Below are 18,681 nucleotides of genomic sequence, written 5' to 3'. Positions count from 1 at the left end.
ATCTATAGCTCTCTTAACTCACAAAAAGTGATGTCAGCATGTTCAGAAATGTTTGAGACACTTGCTTTTACGCTTGTACTGTGCATTAGTGTCTCTTTGCAAGAACCAACAGTAGTCTCCCATCATACTGGGATTGAACTTTCCCTGATATCTGCTTTCCATCGGCTTCATATCTTGATGAAATCTTTCCCCATGCTCATCACTTACATCGCCAAGACTGGATGGAAAGAAGTCAAGGTGCGAATGCAGGAAGTGCATCTTCAGTGACATTCGGGCACCTATTGCCTGATAGGCTGTCAACATGTTCTCCACCAGCGCACAATCCTTGATTTATTCTTCTTTGTAAATCCAGCAATGTTTGTCATACAAAAATAACAGTCTGAGTGATGGTCTGTTGGTTCACGCCACACCATTGGCACAGTGAATGGCATTTTCTGTCCTTTGCCATTCAGCCACTGTGTTAAACCGGAATAGCAGACAGTGTAGCATACATGAGGTGCCCATGCTTTATTCTGATCGCCAACTTTGCAGCCAAAATAATGGTAGTATGCACTTCTAAATATGCTGGACATATTCTTTCGCTGATCTTGTGCAGTAAATTGTCCGCAGACGTAACAGAAGTTATCGGGATGGTTCACACAACCTCGCCTATTCATATTGTCTATGAAAATGGAAACAAAGGTAAAAAGTAAGCACAATGACGTACATTTGTAAACCAGTAGTATTAGTAGTAAATTTATCAATGAGATGTCCAAAAATGGAATATAATATTACACACAGTAAAGTACCGATGCTTCACGGCAGCGTTAACGACGAAAATGGTATAAACACAAACCGGCGCATAACTTGCGCATAACCGACGTGATGGACAAAAACGGTTTTCAGATTTAGAATTAGCATGTCGAATTTTATAAGGTACAGGTGACAGACTTCCATTAGCAAAATGACTGTTGACCAGTGTTAATTACACCTTTCACACAAACGCGTTTTGTCCTAATGCCTTCTTGAATCAGTGTGCACACGTGCGATCCTGCCCTATTTTGTTCTACCTTACGAAGTAAACATGTCTTAAATATTTTCTGGTTAATGTGTTGTGTGACCAGTTCACCGCGAGGAGCCCTCGAGTCATGCGGGAAGCTTGCGAAATAGTCATTTGAGGACAAAATGCATGTGATGAAAGATGCACAGTAATCTCGTTAATGAAATACATTCTGTGCATATTTTCTGAATCACAAAATGAATTTCGCCCCCTTTAATGTTCAATTTCTAAGCCACAAAATGCACTTCGTCCCTGAAGTGAACTTGTCATGCAGGCAATGCTTTTGTGGAACCACAAAACGTTTCTTCTTTTTTTTCTGAATCATGAAAGGCACGTAGTAGGTTGGAGTAGTAACTTCCAATGACCAGCAGGTGGAGTGATTTCTGCAGATTTATGCAATCCCAGTTTACTGAATAATGTCTTCAGGATGTCCTCTGAACATTCGCACGAACATTTGTCTGTGGAGTCCTTTAAAGGTATTTAGGATATTATCAGAGGACGTCCAGTGAGCATTTGGAGGCTTTGAGGGAAACTCATTCACCATGTAAACTCACTACTTTAAAAATAAATTAAAAGAGAAATGTCAGGGAGTTTCAAAACTTTGGAGCCTCAGTCATCAACATCATTTTAATTATATGTCAACATCCATCCAACCATGCACTTTCTGTAGCCAGTTGTCCGATTCAGGTTAGCGCGGGGTCCAGAGCCTTACATCAGCATCATTCTCATCATTGTAGGGCAGATTACTAGTATGTACTATTATGGAGGACTTCACATACGCTATGTAGACAAAAGTATTGGGACACACCTTTTAATCACTGAATTCTGCAGGTTCATTCAGGCTTATTCCCACAGGTGTATAAAATCAAACACCTATCGATGCAGTCAGGCTTACAAACATTTGTGAAAGAATTGGTCATTCTGAAGAGCTCAGTGAATTCAAGCGTGATACGGTCATGTGCTGAGGTGCATGGTGTGTAAAAGTCGCCGACATTCTTTTGACTCAATAACTGCAGATTTCCGAACTACTAGGATTAACTCCAGCACAAAATCAGTGCACCGGGAACTTCATGGATTGGGCTAATATAGTTGAATAGCTGAATGCAAGCCTCACGCCACCAAGCACAATGCCAGGCGTTGTCAGGGTCAGCGCCTGTCCACCCCATCCTTTGTGTCTGTATTGCATTTGACCAGCAGGTGTTGCTGACCATCCCACCTATTCAATCCTTATCTAACACTTGTTTGTTTCCCCTGCTCCCCAGACTGCTGCATGGCTCAGTGGGTTGAGTGTGTGGCTCAGAGACTGTATTCCCCCCACCATTTATTATTTTTCATTTGTTTCCCAGTCTTAGGTTCGCCATGCTCATTCCTGTTGTCTCCTACTGTAATCCTGTTTGCATTATTTTCCTTATCTTAGTGTAGTCTTCCCAGTTTGTTTCTAGCTTCAGTGCTTGTTAATTTTTCCATCTGTTCTCTTTGTCCTGTGCCCTTTGTCATTGGTTGATTGTCTGATGATCCACACCTTGCCCCTCTCATTAGCCCAGTTGCGTATTGTATTAAAGTGCCTGCCCCCTGCTCACTTCTTTAGTCGATAGTTGTGTACTATGTTCCTGCATGGCAGTTGTGCTCATACTATTGAGTGTTTGTGGTTCTGCCTGATTCCTAGTCCTGCCCCTAGTTTTTGCTTCAGTTCCCTGATGAATGTTTGTTTTCTATGTGGTTAAATTAGTCACTTGTATCACTTGTTTTGGTTCTTACCCCTTGTGTTCAGTTTTTGTTAATGAACCGCTTTTGTCTTGGAGCTGCAAATAGATTGTTCACTCTCTTTCCCACCTGCGCTGTGCTGCGTCATAACAAGCACATGATGGAGTGTGTAAAGCATGTTGCCACTGGACTCTGGAGCACTGGAAACGTGTTCTGTGGGGTAACGAGTCCCATTTCTCTGTCTAGCAGCCTGATGGAAGAGTCTGGGGTTGGCAGGTGCCAGTAGAATGTTACCTGCCTGACTGCATTTTGCCAACTGTACAATTTGGTGGAGGAGGGCTAATGAAAAGGGGTTTTTCAGTGGTCAGGCCAGGCCCCCTAGTTCCAGTGTAGGGGACTCTTAATGCTTCAGCATGACAAGACATTTTGGGCAGTTTTGTGCTTCCAATTTTGTGGGAACCTTTTGGGGAAGGTCCCTTTCTGTTCCACCCTGACTGTGCCGCAGTGCACAAAGCTTTAAAGAGAATTTAGAGTCAATAATGTGCTGTTTAAATGAGGAGTGAGGAAGGAAACAGTGACTCATTTATACAGGGGTGGAGTATGACATGCCCTTTGTAGTATTAAAGTGCTGTTCATTGGGTTAAGATGCTGTCTGTGTGACCAGAGGGTCCCAGGTTACAATCCCTGGGTCAGAAGAGTGATGTCACTGTCGGGCCCATGACCCTAATTGCCCCAGGGACTGACTGGCCCGGATTTCTCAGTTGTATGTTGTTTGTGGGTAAAAGCATCTGCAAAATAAATGTAATTTACTCAGTGAGACTCTGTTCAGAATCCAGATTATTTTTTTCACTTATATGGTAATTACTGTATTGAATAAAGTACTCAGGGGTTTCTAGTCAATCTTAAATTTTGTTTCCACATGCCCAGCCTGGCATAACAGTACTAAAATATATATATATATATATATATATATATATACATACATATATATATATTTTTTTACACAATATCAAAATAACTGAAATGGAAAGGAAAACTTGAGAATTTTAAAAACATCCTTATTCTGTGAGGAAGTAGTATTTGTACGGCTTCCCCACAGCCCCCATCACTGTGACTCTCTGGCACAGTAGTACACAGCCGTGTCTTCAGCTTTCACGCTGTTCATCTGTAAATACAGCTGGTTCCCGCTGTTATCTCTAGCGATGGTGAATCTCCCCTGAACAGACTGGGCATAGTATATGTGGCTACTGCCCGTGTGGATAAAAGCAACCCACTCCAGTCTCTTCCCAGGAGCCTGTCTGACCCAGTGCATATGATAGCTACTGATTGTGAACCCAGAGGCTGTACATGTCTATCTGTGTGATTCTCCAGGCTTTTTAACTGCTGGTTTCGACTTAGTCTGTGTATCAACACTTAGAGAAATGAGAAAAACAAGTTGCTGTTGCTGAATATTTACTTAAGTATATAACCATCAGAACTACTGGGAATCATGTTAAAGACGCCACATTCAGATCCATTCACCTCTCAGTGCAGAGATAAGTATATGATGATGTCAGGTTTTGCATGAACTCCTCCTCAGATATACCTAAAGGTAGGTGGCAGAGTCAGGGCAGTGTGGGATCTCAAATGAGAAACAGGATCTGTACTATTATATAGGGACTTGTGTGATAGTACAGATCCTGATTTCTCACAAGGTGTTACGGTCCAGTCTAGGGTTGGAATGCAACAGAAAGGGAAGAGGGAAAAACAGGACAATCAGGGACGGAGGAAAGAGAACACAGGACACAAAGGGATATTTTTTTAGTTTTTTTATATTTTATACACACTTTCACAACATTGGGTGTATCAGACTTCAGGAGTGACCACGGCCAAAATAATAAACAAAACGCCACTACCGCACGAATGCCCAAACTAAGCTAATCATAACTGAGAAAACAAAATACAAACAAAACGACAATACTAATACCTAACTCCCTACCCAAATTAACAATAACACATCACGTTGCGCAAAAGCAAACTGGCAGTCACTCCTTACACACCAAGACACGAACTCACAAGAAACACAAAATCTGGTGACAGTACAGAAGGGCAAAAGCAAACGGACAGTCAGAAAATGCAGGCAAAGGGTCAAACCAAGGAAACAACAAACCAAAGCAAAAGTACCAAAAGAGGGCGAAGCCGAAATCAGAAACCAAAACAGTCATACACGGGCAAGCAAACCAATACAGTAAACCAATAAGCAGAGCTCCCGAGGTTGTCTAGCCGCCATCTTCTCTTCTCAGGACCCGGAAATGACGAGCGGCGCATCGGACGAGTCGTGGGCGGGGTCTGGATGGAGAGGCGGAGCCGAAGGTGCAGCCAGCGAATCGGGACGAGGGCAGGAAGGCACGTATCACCCCCCACACACACACAAGAGCGAACCCGGCAGGTGTTCACAGTCCCAATCGGGTCATACAAGGAAAAGCACCCAAACACAAAAGAACACAGAACCAAGAAAAACAGAAACCATCTGTGAATAACTGAAGGTGATGAGGTGTCAAGTTCTGGAGAGGGCCATTTCCTCATCAGCACTTGGTTACGATAGAAGTATGCAGTGGGGTGGTCTTTCAAGTCGGCCTTGTCCACAACAGAGGCACGACAAACCTCCAAGGAGGAGTCTGTCGTTTGTGCAGTGATCAGAGCGTCCGTAGTGGAGGGGACCTCTGGGGAAACAGCAAGTTTCACAGGGACCCGCGATTCAGGATCACCTGTCGAAGTAGGCGCTGGGTCGGACATACATTTCTCGTGCCAGATTAATGTCGGTGAACTTGCGTCGCTGGGCCCACGTTAAAACACAAGCTGGAAACACCTGGGACAAATCCGCTGCAACATCATTTGCGCAGATCTCTGGTTCTGGAGCAACTTCAGGTAGGGGAACAATCCTCTTCCCCGCAATGTCATTCGCCAGGATGAACGTGAGCCCAGGAACAGGTAACTGGGTCTGGACCACAACACGTACAAATCCCGAAAAGTCAGGAGTACATAGATAAACAGTATGCAAAGGAACTACAGCCACACATATATCGATACCCTGCACCAATACGTCGGTGCCACAGTAAGTTGTACCATCTAAAGGTTCAATTAAGAAAGACTGAGCCGCTCCCGTATCCCGTAGGATAGTCGCAGGGTGACGTACCTTGGCTTCACCAAGCGACACAGAAGCAGGAAACAGAACATTGGATCAACAATACTAATTGAATTACCATCAGGACAGGCAACAACATGTACTTTCTTAGTTACAGCACGAGCATTCTTACGCTTTAGCGCGGGACAAACAGAAATGATGTGACCCACCTCGTAGCAATAGAAGCATTCTCTCTTCTCTACAGGTGGTGAAGAAGAAGCGGACGGAGACGATGTCACAGGATGGGGACCAAGTTTGTGAGGCAGAGGGGTTGGGGTGAACAGTCTTATGGTCAATACAAATTCGTCAGCAAGGGTGGCAGCTTCGGCTAAACAAGTTACCTTCTGTTCATTTAGGTACGCCACTACACAATTGGGAACACAATTCTAAAATTCTTCTAATAACAATTCCTTGAGCTGCTCAAAGTGAGAGACACCATTTGTCAAACAACAAAGCTTTCTCACGAGCAAACTCAACATGGGTTTGGCTGGCGGTTTTATCCAGCTTTCCGAAATTCTGCCGGTAAGTCTCAGGTACTAGTTCATACGCCCATAGCACAGTAGCCTTAACGATGTCATAATCTAGGCTCTGTTCTAATGCCAGAGCTGAGCAAACTTCCTGCGTCTTCCCCTCTAACTTGCATTGTAGCAGCAGCGACCACAGATGTCTAGGCCAGTTCAAGGTCGTAGCAATCCTCTTGAAAATAGCGAAGCAAGCATCCACCTCATGTTCCCGAAACACAGGAACGAGACTGATATGGCAACGTTAAAGCCTGAATTTTCACCTCCAATTCCCTGGGAGACTGGTGAACCTGAGGGAGAACGAAGACTAGATTTGAGGAGCGTCTAGGGCACCAGCCCGGTCACGGGTGGGCAGGCCGGCTTGAGGGGTCGTACTCGGTGAGTGTACCTTATGTGGAAGGGGCACAGGTTTTTGTTCACCCATGCTAATCCTCTGTAATGCCACCTCCTTGTCAGCCTCGACTTCCAATGCCCGGACACGGAGTAGCTGAGCCTGGTACTCCTGCTTTTTAATCTCCAGTTCCAGCTCCCTAAACCGAATTGTCAGCAGCAGGTCCTCCCTGGTTGAGCTAGTATTGCCGAGATCAACGCCGCTGGCTGCCGCTGCAGCCGCCAACCGCACGGGAGCGGACGCAACACTCGGCGAGCCCCCCAACTCAGGTAGGATACCCTGTCGAATTAGGTCGTCCAACAACACTTGCTTCATAACCTGCTTAGAGGTTTCAGCGGGGACCAAAACATTAAAGAACTCTGCTATTCCTAGCAGGACGTCCTTACGGCACTTATCGAACTGTTTGAGTGTGGGGTAGAGAGTGAAAGCAACAAGGTCGAACTGAGCCATTCCTACTAACACCACTACAACACCCCCCTCCCCCCACAAAAAAAAAACCTCCAAACAAACACCAGAAAAGAGAAAGAAACGGATGAGCCCCCAATTTCTGTTATGGTCCAGTCTAGGGTTGGAGCGTAGCAGAAGGGACAGGCAATAGGGAAAAGGAGAAACAGGACAACCAGGGGCGGAGGAAAGGGAACACGGGACATAAAGGGATTTTTTTTTTATATAGTTTTTTTTTTTTTATAATTTTATATACATTTTCACAACATTAGGTGCAACAGACTTCGGGAGTGACACGGGCCAAAACAATAAACAAAACACCGTTACCGAACGATTCCCCAATCTAAGATGAACCTAAGTGAAAAAAACACAAACAAAAACGACAATACTAAGTCCTATCTCCCTAGCCAAACCAACCATTAAGCAACCCGTCACGCAGAACAAAAATGGCGGCCACTCCATACGCATCACAGCACAACACACAGGAAACACAAAAGCCAAAATGACAGTGTCCGAGGGGGCAAGCAAAAGAATAGTCAACAAGCAGGCGGGAGATCAAGACCAAAGAAACAATCAAAGCCGGGGCGAAGGTACCGGGAAAGGGCGAGGTGAAAATATGAAACCAAGAAACAAAACTGCCATACACAAGTAATCCAAACATAATACAGCAAACCAATAACCAAAAGCAATGAGCAAGAGCTCTCAAGGTTTGTGAGCTGTGGCCTTATCTCTCCCAGACACAGGAAGTAGCGCTGAAGGCAGGGGGCGTGGCCAGGAGCGGGAGGCAAAGCTGAAAGTGCAGCTGGCGAATGGTGACGAGCGGAAGGTCCGAAGAATCTGCTTGGACCTCCTGCAAACACTTACGGCACGTAACAGTGCTGTATTAATTAAATTACTGAACACTATAATACAATACAGTATCACTGTACATAAATATTCAATTCAATTTTATTAACAGCGCATTTTCACGACGCTACATTGCCTCAAAGCGTTTATTGTAGTTTCGCTGCTGCATCTCGGTGGCTGGTTTTTGGCAGCTAATCATAAGCTTTGATGAGCCTATGCTTGTTACTGAGAGAAAATGACTTTCTTGTCATGTTTTCTGTGCACGCCGCATTAGCCTCGGATAGCCAGTGAGAAGCAGACGGGCTCCCGCAAGGTAGGATGATCAAAGTAAAAAAAAAAAAAAGAAAACGCTGTTTTAATATATAACGTTTAAAAAGACCCGAAACAAACTCTGTAAGCGGACTACTTGATTACTATAGGTGAGTTATTTAAACAGAATTTGTACAGTAATGATTTTGTCGCAAGCTTTTTGAGCTATATATGTGACTGATCACTATTACCGGGATCACTATACGCAGTTTCCACTGAATTTATAAATATATTATGATTCCCGGTCCCGATGCTCCCCTTTGGATACAATTTCAGTCCCATCCCCAATCTAGGGGAAAGTAATGATTAATCAGCCGGCAACCACCCCGCACCCCGATGGTCAAATGTCACCTCATTGTAAGACCGTGGCCGATTTTTGTCGTCACGGTTGTTTGGCCGGAACAGATTATCAACGTCGGTACAGGAGACCTTGTTATTGGATCCATTCCGACTGAAAAGAAAGTCATTGTGAGGATGGAAATTTTATTATGTTAAACTTCCCGTAGGCACGCCATCGCTGTCACAACTAGGCATTTCATTGGCTGCAGTAGCTAGGTATCTCATTGGCTGTCCCGCTGAATTATATTTCCATGGAGACGATTGTACGTTCCAAGACTACGTAAGCAATAGCCGTGTATAAATTCTGAGGCGCAGTTCCCGAGTGTCAGTACAATATTTTGTAGCACTGTGTCTAGTTCCGTTCACTACACTTCACTGAATAAGATAAAGATTAGTGATCTTATTATTTGAAATAATCTTTCAAGCACCCCAAAATGTGCAGCAAAATGAATGCAGTCTGGCACGTGGAGGTGCACTTTGAACAGCAGGGTAAAGCAGAGAGTATCTGCTTCAGAATACATCGAAGCAAGAAAAGGTGCTTTGTTGTTCTGCCGATGGAAGATGATAAACTGAGCGAGTCTGGCCAGGCTCTGCTCAGAAATGTTGCATCAAAGTTCCTCCACCTGGACCGCAACTTACCTCATGGTGAGGAACCATGCACCCCTGCGGTCCAGGATACGTGCTGCAGCCCAGCCACAGCAGCTGCGACAGGTACTGCATCACCTGCGGATAGCACACCTTTCAACAGAGTGATTAGCATATGCCCATGGCCCAAGCTCAAGAAGAAGGTAATGGAAAGTGGTAAAAAGGCCTGTATACTCACCCTACATTATTGTCTTCAGGTGGTGCAGACTACGAAGGAGACCCCGAGGCCCCAGATGTTATTTTGGGCAGCAGACATGGGAGGATCAGTTCTTTCATTAGATCCTTCCTGAGGATTCCAAAGATGCTCCTCAAGGTACTGGGCTTAGTTTTGAGGAGTTAAAATGGTGCTGGACGTATGGGCAACAAAACGAAAGAAGTCTGGCACGTTCATTTCGTGCATTTCGAACAGCGGGGCAAGACAAATTGTCAGCTTCAGCATTTATCGAAGCAAGAATAGGTGTTTCGTTGTTCTGCTGGAGTTGTTATGCTTCAGGTAACACTAGTCTGATGGTTGGTGTTGGCTCTGTTCACCACAGAATATCAAGAAACGACGGGCTCCATGTGCAAGCTAAGACTGTCTTATGGACGGAGCAAGAACTGTGGCTACCATGTGGTCAGTTACAGTATATTGTAAATACTGTAAAATGTGCTTTCAGTAAAATCTTGCACCCTACTGTATTGTTGTCTGGTTATATTTATGTACAATCGCACAACTAACTTTTATCGCTGTTCTGTTGGCATCAGGACAGGTAAAATATTGATCCTAAGCAGGATTTATCCTTTGCTTATATTAATGGTTTATCCATGGCTGCTTCATTTATTCCCAATGAATGCACTTCAACGATCTGTGTTCCTTAGGGATATCGCAGCAGTTTCTTGAACTTTATCCAGTTCACACTCTTTTCACTCAAGTGTTTGTGGAGAGTCTTCCCTAATTTACTGCAAAAAGTTACTTAATTGTTAGTTGTAGTTAATTGTTAATTGTAAAAAGTTACACTGTCAAAGTTACTTAAGCTTCACTATAAAATGTCCTGACATCTTCAAGAACTTATCACTAATGTTCCCTCAAAGCCTCCAAATGCTCACTGGACGTCCTCTGATAATATCTTAAATACCTTTAAAGGACTCCACAGACAAATGTTCGTGCGAATGTTCAGAGGACATCCTGAAGACATTATTCAGTAAACTGGGATTGCATAAATCTGCAGAAATCTCTCCACCTGCTGGTCATTGGAAGTTACTACTCCAACCTACTACGTGCCTTTCATGATTCAGAAAAAAAAGAAGAAACGTTTTGTGGTTCCACAAAAGCATTGCCTGCATGACAAGTTCACTTCAGAGACGAAGTGCATTTTGTGGCTTAGAAATTGAACATTAAAGGGGGCGAAATTCATTTTGTGATTCAGAAAATATGCACAGAATGTATTTCATTAACGAGATTACTGTGCATCTTTCATCACATGCATTTTGTCCTCAAATGACTATTTCGCAAGCTTCCCGCATGACTCGAGGGCTCCTCGCGGTGAACTGGTCACACAACACATTAACCAGAAAATATTTAAGACATGTTTACTTCGTAAGGTAGAACAAAATAGGGCAGGATCGCACGTGTGCACACTGATTCGAGAAGGCATTAGGACAAAACGCGTTTGTGTGAGAGGTGTAAATAACACTGGTCAACAGTCATTTTGCTAATGGAAGTCTGTCACCTGTACCTTATAAAATTCGACATGCTAATTCTAAATCTGAAAACCGTTTTTGTCCATCACGTCGGTTATGCGCAAGTTATGCGCCGGTTTGTGTTTATACCATTTTCGTCGTTAACGCTGCCGTGATGCATCGGTACTTTACTGTGTGTGTAATATTATATTCCATTTTTGGACATCTCATTGATAAATTTACTACTAATACTACTGGTTTACAAATGTACGTCATTGTGCTTACTTTTTACCTTTGTTTCCATTTTCATAGACAATATGAATAGGCGAGGTTGTGTGAACCATCCCGATAACTTCTGTTACGTCTGCGGACAATTTACTGCACAAGATCAGCGAAAGAATATGTCCAGCATATTTAGAAGTGCATACTACCATTATTTTGGCTGCAAAGTTGGCGATCAGAATAAAGCATGGGCACCTCATGTATGCTACACTGTCTGCTATTCCGGTTTAACACAGTGGCTGAATGGCAAAGGACAGAAAATGCCATTCACTGTGCCAATGGTGTGGCGTGAACCAACAGACCATCACTCAGACTGTTATTTTTGCATGACAAACATTGCTGGATTTACAAAGAAGAATAAATCAAGGATTGTGCGCTGGTGGAGAACATGTTGACAGCCTATCAGGCAATGGGTGCCCGAATGTCACTGAAGATGCACTTCCTGCATTCGCACCTTGACTTCTTTCCATCCAGTCTTGGCGATGTAAGTGATGAGCATGGGGAAAGATTTCATCAAGATATGAAGCCGATGGAAAGCAGATATCAGGGAAAGTTCAATCCCAGTATGATGGGAGACTACTGTTGGTTCTTGCAAAGAGACACTAATGCACAGTACAAGCGTAAAAGCAAGTGTCTCAAACATTTCTGAACATGCTGACATCACTTTTTGTGAGTTAAGAGAGCTATAAATGTATGCTGTAGCATCTGTCTGTATGCGTGTTCATGACTGTTTTCACAGTAACCCTTTAACACAAGTTTGGTATGACATAGTTCATACTCGTAATATTGTGCCGATATGGCAATTTGTCTAAAACATCAGCAATGTGCATCTCTGAAACCTGACATGTTAGCTGAATTTCAATTACAAATCTGAAATCAGCGTCAAAAAATGAACTAGGAACAGTTATTAAGTACTCAATGTAGACCAGTGTAATCTGCGTTTGACTAAAATTAACTACTAATAAGCAAAGTGTGGTCCATCGTTATTCTGTTCAAAGTGATTTATATGATTGTCAGCTTTTAAGAGTGCTGGACCAAAGTACTAGAGTGAAGCCTATTCCAAGTCTAGTACGTGTACTTCATAAGACAAGCATAACAATTACAACACATAGCCTAGATATATTGACAGCAGGCATACCTGTTGGAGCCGTTCTAAATTGCTTTATTTTTTTCGTAATCCTTCTCAAGATGGCGAGAAACACTCCGTGCACTCACCAAGACTCCTTCGATCTCAATGCTGGTCCCATAAGTCGCAGCGATATGAAGCAACTCCTTCGCAATGTCGATGAATCCTTGTCCTTCTATAAAAACAAAAGGTCTCAAATCTTGACCCCCACATGCGAGCCACTGTGTTTCTGAGCCCGACCTTCACAATTTCTGGAATTTCTCGCTTCACAAAACTAGTTATTTTTGCCTGCACTTCATTACCAAACGATCTGCTGCTACAAGTGTTGGTATGTGATGAATCCAGCATTCAGCGGCGGTCATTTTCTCCGCACTTGCTGCTAACGAACTGTTGTGTCACGCAGAGGGGTATCCCAGGAAAAACGGAATTACAATCGGTTCGTGTTTGGTATTCCACGGAGATCCTTAGCATGACGCAAAGATCCCTATCTATCGCCTTGATTTCGAAATTTTCAATTCATGTTTTTCAAGTTGATCGATTTCTTTAAACTTATACGACAAATTCAGCGGCCAAACACAACCTTGCGAAATATATGGGACTATTCTAAGGTAAGTTGAGATCATTAACTATGTTTCAACTATAAACTGATGAAGTTTCATAGAGATCTGAAGATCAGAAACGAAGAATTTTGCTCAGGTCAAATGTTGTCTCCGAGTATGCGGGGCAGCCGCCATCTCAGAACAATAAAAAAAATCCATGAAAAATAAGGTTCAAAATCGGGCGTGATTAAATGATTCGAGTAATGTAAAAATGTTAATAATACTTTTAATATATTTTAAAGCACGACAAAGCAATAAGCTTAATAACGGGGTCGTGCTAATTAATTAATTAAAACTATAATTAACAGACATTGTGAATCCGTTTTCATAATAATATATTCTCACTGTCCTGGAAATTTCACTTTAAAATAGAGAAACAAAAAAAATTGTGATAAATTTTCTGTAATTTTAAGCAATTCGCGATCACAGTGTTCACATTAAACAAAAAAGGCCGTACAAATCAAAAGTAAAATTAGTGTAACTTTTTTGTTTCTCAACCGATTTTCAAAATCTTGGTGTATTTATTTAGCTCTATCGTGTCATACTATTCATAATTTTTTTGTCACATACCTACAAGTGTGTTTCTGCATGCCAGTCGTCCCCGAGTCAGGTGCATATTTGACTATGACTTTGCACGTATAACAAGCAGCGTAGGGAGTTGGTACTCCGTCGCACTCTACTCTTACAAACTTTTTTAAAATTGCGGGCTTCCCCAAGAGATCCGTAAAAGTCATGCAGGGATCATAAACTCCTACTCCGCGTTGCGACGCCGTTTTCACTGACTCCATGTTTCTTACTGACTGGCGCCGGCTGTTACCCACATGTCACGCGCTAATCAGGTGACCGCTTCCATTCGATCATGGATATTTATCATAGCAGTTTATGCCTTATAGGTTATGTATTCAACCAACATAGCAGACGGGAGATTTTAAAAAACGACTACTCGGTCAATTTATGACTTTACTCATATTTATTCGAATCACAACTGTAAATATATAAATTATGAAGGAAACCGCTTATATCATTCTCTTTCAGCTATGGCCGCAGTGCATTGTGGGTCGAATCGCCATTTTGGGTGAATACAACTCAAGTGCAAACGTTAGCCTGCGGCATTGTCTTTCGTGAGAGGCACGTGGTAGAAATGGTAAAAAGTTGGAGCACAACATGAGTTTTTTTCGGTTTCCCACTTGGAAAAGAGGATATGGACAGCAGGTAGAACGAAGAGGCGTCGGGTGGCCTGGGTCGCAGCGGTGAGATGGAATGAGATCACTTTCAACACGGTATCTCCCTTAATGCGTGTTTGCTCTCGGCATTTTCTTGGGTTCAAGTAAGATGTTTTTTGTTTAAGTAGTATTACTGAATATGCATTTTTTTGTCTTCTTAAGTTGGTATTTTCACTTTGTTTAACCTGCGCTAGCCTCACTACGGAGGGTAACAAAAATAGGTTAATCTGCTCCTGTTAAACTTAGCGTTACAGAGTGAATGTTTTTTAAAGACAAAAGTAAACAGCAAAACTGTAATGACACGTTTATCAGTGCATATATGTGTATATTCTCGTGCTTGGATTATATGCCACAATGCTGTATAAGGCTGTCACTGTGTGCTGTGCCCTGACAAACCAATAGCCAAATATAGTTTAAGTTTAGAAACATTTACAAGTACGGTTTCTAACGTTTCACATGATGTCTGGAAGGATCTGTATAAACGCATTGTACACCGATTCTGTATTCTGCTTGCCACTTCACTTTATTGGCCATATTTAAAATAAAATATATGTTCAGGCAGAGACATTTTTGTGGTGTTCTTTACTCTTCTCCTATCTGAAACACCTAAATTACGAGTGTGTTTTGGTAATGAAAATTGCTTATTACTGATTACATAAAACATTACGTTTTTGTGGAGAATAAAGAACACTGAATATGAAATTTTAAGTTTGCTAACCAAACGTGTTTACAGCCGCGAATGGGGGCGTGTCAGACAGTGCAGACACGTGACTGACAAGGAATCGCGTCTGTCTGGGAAAAATTGATATTCATAACCGATCTTTTTCTTCTTTATATGTAAGGCAGAAACCCATGTAATTGAGATTTATATAGTTATTTAATGAACATAAACCAATCAAATGGACAGCGTTGCCATATACTTAATTTTACTAATAATTTCAAAGTACAGTATAGGCTAGCTATTTCGAACAATTTTCAACTTACAGTGCTGTATAAATTAAATTACTTAACTGTGTTATTCGGATACGCTATAATACAATACAGTATCGCTGTAGATAAATATTCAATTCAATTTTATTAACAGCGCATTTTCACAACACAACATTGTTAATCAGCCGGCAACCCCCCCCCCCATGGTCAAATTTCACCTCATTGTAAGACCGTGGCCGATTTTTGTCGTCACGGTTGTTTGGCCAGAAAAGATTATTAACGTCGGTACAAGGGATCTTGTTATTGGATCCATTCCGACTGAAAAGAAAGTCATTGTGAGGATGGAAATTTTATTATGTTAAACTTCCCGTAGGCACGCCATCGCTGTCACAACTAGGCATTTCATTGGCTGCAGTAGCTAGGTATCTCATTGGCTGTCCCGCTGAATTATATTTCCATGGAGACGATTGTACGTTCCAAGACTACGTAAGCAATAGCCTTGTATAAATTCTGAGGCGCAGTTCCCGAGTGTCAGTACGATATCTTTTAGCACTGTGTCTAGTTCTGTTACCTACACTTCTCTGAATAAGATAATAAAGATTAGTGATCTTATTATTTTTAATAATCTTTCAAACACTAAAATGTGCACTAAAATGAATGCAGTCTGGCACGTGGAGGTGCACTTTGAAGAGCAGGGTAAAGCAGATAGTGTCTGCTTCAGAATACATAGAAGCAAGACAAGGTGCTTTGTTGTTCTGCCTATGGCTGATAAACTGAGTGAGTCTGGCCAGGCTCTGCTCAAAAATATTTCCTTAAAGTTCCTCCACCTGGACCGCAACTTACCGCATGGTGAGGAACCATGCACACCTGCGGTCCAGGATACGTGCTGCAGCCCAGCCACAGCAGCTGCGACAGGTACTGCATCACCTGCAGGATCGCACACCTTTCAACAGTGATTAGCATATGCCCATGGCCCAAGCTCAAGAACAAGGTAATGGAAAGTGGTAAAAAGGCCTGTATACTCACCCTGCATTATTGTTTTCAGGTGGTGCAGACGGTGAAGGAGACCCCGAGGCCCCAGATATCATTTTGGGCAGCAGACATGGGAGGATCGTTTCTTTCTTCAGATCCTTCTGGAAGATCCCAAAGATGCTGCTCAAGGTACTAGGCTTGGTTTTGAGGAGTTAAAATGGTGCCGGACGTATTAGGAGTTATTATGCTTCAGGTAACACTAGTCTGATGGTTGGTGTTGGCTCTGTTCACTACAGAATATCAAGAAACGACGGGCTCCATGTCCAACCTAGGACTGTCTCCTACCACCAGACCAAGGGCAGCCAAAGTCCTCCTCCGCAGCCTCTTTGCAGCCTAATTTTTGGGCTGCTCTTATGGGATGAAGATATCCCCGTAACCCTGCGAAGGAGTAAGAACTGTGGCTGGTTACATCCATCCATCCATTTTCTCCTACCACCAGACCAAGGGCAGCCAAAGTCCTCCTCCGCAGCCTCTTTGCAGCCTAATTTTTGGGCTGCACTTATGGGATGAAGATATCCCCGTAACCCTGCGAAGGAGTAAGAACTGTGGCTAGTTGCATCCATCCATCCATTTTCTCCTACCACCAGACCAAGGGCAGCCAAAGTCCTCCTCCGCAGCCTCTTTGCAGCCTAATTTTTGGGCTGCTCTTATGGGATGTAAATATCCCCGTAACCCTGCGAAGGAGCAACAACTGTGGCTACCCTGTGGTCAGTTACATCTATCCATCCATCCATCCATCCATCCATTTTCCAAACCGCTTATCCTACTGGGTCGCGGTAGCCTCAGCATGTTTTTGGACTGTGGGGGGAATCCGGAGTACCCGGAGGAAGCCCCACGACGACATGGGGAGAACATGCAAACTCCGCACACATGTGACCCAGGCGGAGACTCAAAGCCATGTCCTAGAGGTGTGAGGCAACAGTGCTAACCACTGCACCACCATGCCACCCCGTGGTCAGTTGCAGTATATTGTAAATAAAATGTGCTTTCAGTAAAATCTTGCACCCTACTGTATTGTTGTCTGGTTATATTTATGTACATCGCACAACTCTAACTTTTGTTGCTGTTCTGTTGGCATCAGGACAGATAAAATATTGATCCTAAGCAGGATTTTTCCTTTGCTTATATTAATGGTTTATCCATGGCTGCTTCATTTATTCTCAATGAATGCACTTCAAAGATCTGTGTTCTTTATGGGTATCACAGCAGTTTCTTAAACTTTATCCAGTTCACACTCTTCTTTTCTCTCAAGTGTTTGTGGAAAGTCTTCCCTAACTTACTGCAATTAACACGCTTCATACCAGAGTGACTTAGTACATAGGTTTGAAGCTATACACATTTGTAAAATTCTTGCCACAGTGCTGTGCTTGCCACTGTTTCAGACTTTAGACCTGAATCTTTATATCTGAAATAAATATTAAATACATACTGAAAAAAATATAACCTTCAATCAACTTTGTTGATTTGAAGAATTCACAACTAACATTATATATTGAATTAATTTAAACAGCTATTTTTATTTAAACTAGATCTTTAAATTAGATCCACGGACCAATCTAATTATTTCAAGTTGTGCTACGTAAAAAAAAAAGTTGGCTTTATTGACATAAAGTAAATAACACATTTAATATTATCCGAAATGTTTAATTGTACAAATTAGTTATTCTAAATTCTCAGATATAAAATATTCATTTGAAATGATTAGCTAAATTAAAAATGTTTTACAGTAAATGCATATTGATCAATGAGTACTCAAAACATTATTTTAGAACAAATGTTATTTTATCCATAAACGTACGTTAAAAACATACAGTGGGGTAGGGTGTGCAGCAATGTAAAAATATTAACTGCTACAACAAGATATATAAACAGTCCACATAACTTCCCCAAGTACACATGGCCTACCTGGCCCTGTGAGATTGGTGGTCTGAACAGTGACAAGGTAAGTGCAGCTTCCAACATCAACATCTGTTACAAAATCCGATTTCTTAAAAGGCAGCTCTAGACATTTTTTGAGCACAGAGCCTGCTTTGGCCTGCAAGTCTTGTTGCCTACCAATACTGCAGTGTGTTTGCAAGTGCTGCAGGGAAAAAGTCTTTTAAACTCTAAACTCTTTTAAAAGTTCTTGGTAAAATAAAAATGATAAAATGTAGCTGAAAACAAGTCAGTTTAAGTAGACTCTGTTTACCCTGGGCTGCGCAGGAAGCTGCATAGTCTGTACATCTTTTTCCTATCAAGTACCATCAGGATTTTCTGTACAAACTCAAAAGTGAATCCAAGTTTTTTTGATATTTGAGGTTGAGTGCATTTGTCAATCCGAAGAGCATGGGAAAAGCTGGTCCAATTTAGGGCAAATCGTTTAAGACTGTTGTTCCTTCATTGACGTCTTTGGGTTGCTGAAAGGGAACCTCTTTCTCAGTGATGAAAAT

The 18,681-nt window shown here is 42.3% G+C and overlaps 1 long non-coding RNA gene across 2 annotated transcripts; it reads right to left on the bottom strand.

Moving 5' to 3' along the window:
• Positions 1-4,536: 4,536 nt before the first annotated feature.
• Positions 4,537-13,885, bottom strand: LOC125741986 (uncharacterized). 2 transcript variants are annotated; one of them, XR_007397950.1, is made up of 3 exons: positions 13,638-13,885; positions 9,396-12,643; positions 4,537-8,868 (listed from the first exon to the last, which is right to left on the bottom strand). It is a non-coding gene; the product is annotated as an uncharacterized LOC125741986 (long non-coding RNA). The 2 variants fall into 2 exon arrangements; XR_007397949.1 differs by having other exon boundaries at positions 4,537-12,643.
• Between the last annotated feature and the right edge of the window lie 4,796 nt (positions 13,886-18,681).

Source organism: Brienomyrus brachyistius, chromosome 5 (genome assembly GCF_023856365.1).
Source record: "Brienomyrus brachyistius isolate T26 chromosome 5, BBRACH_0.4, whole genome shotgun sequence".
Taxonomy (NCBI): domain Eukaryota; kingdom Metazoa; phylum Chordata; class Actinopteri; order Osteoglossiformes; family Mormyridae; genus Brienomyrus; species Brienomyrus brachyistius.
Note: the sequence above shows the minus strand (reverse complement) of the source record. Positions and strands in the feature narration are given on the sequence as shown.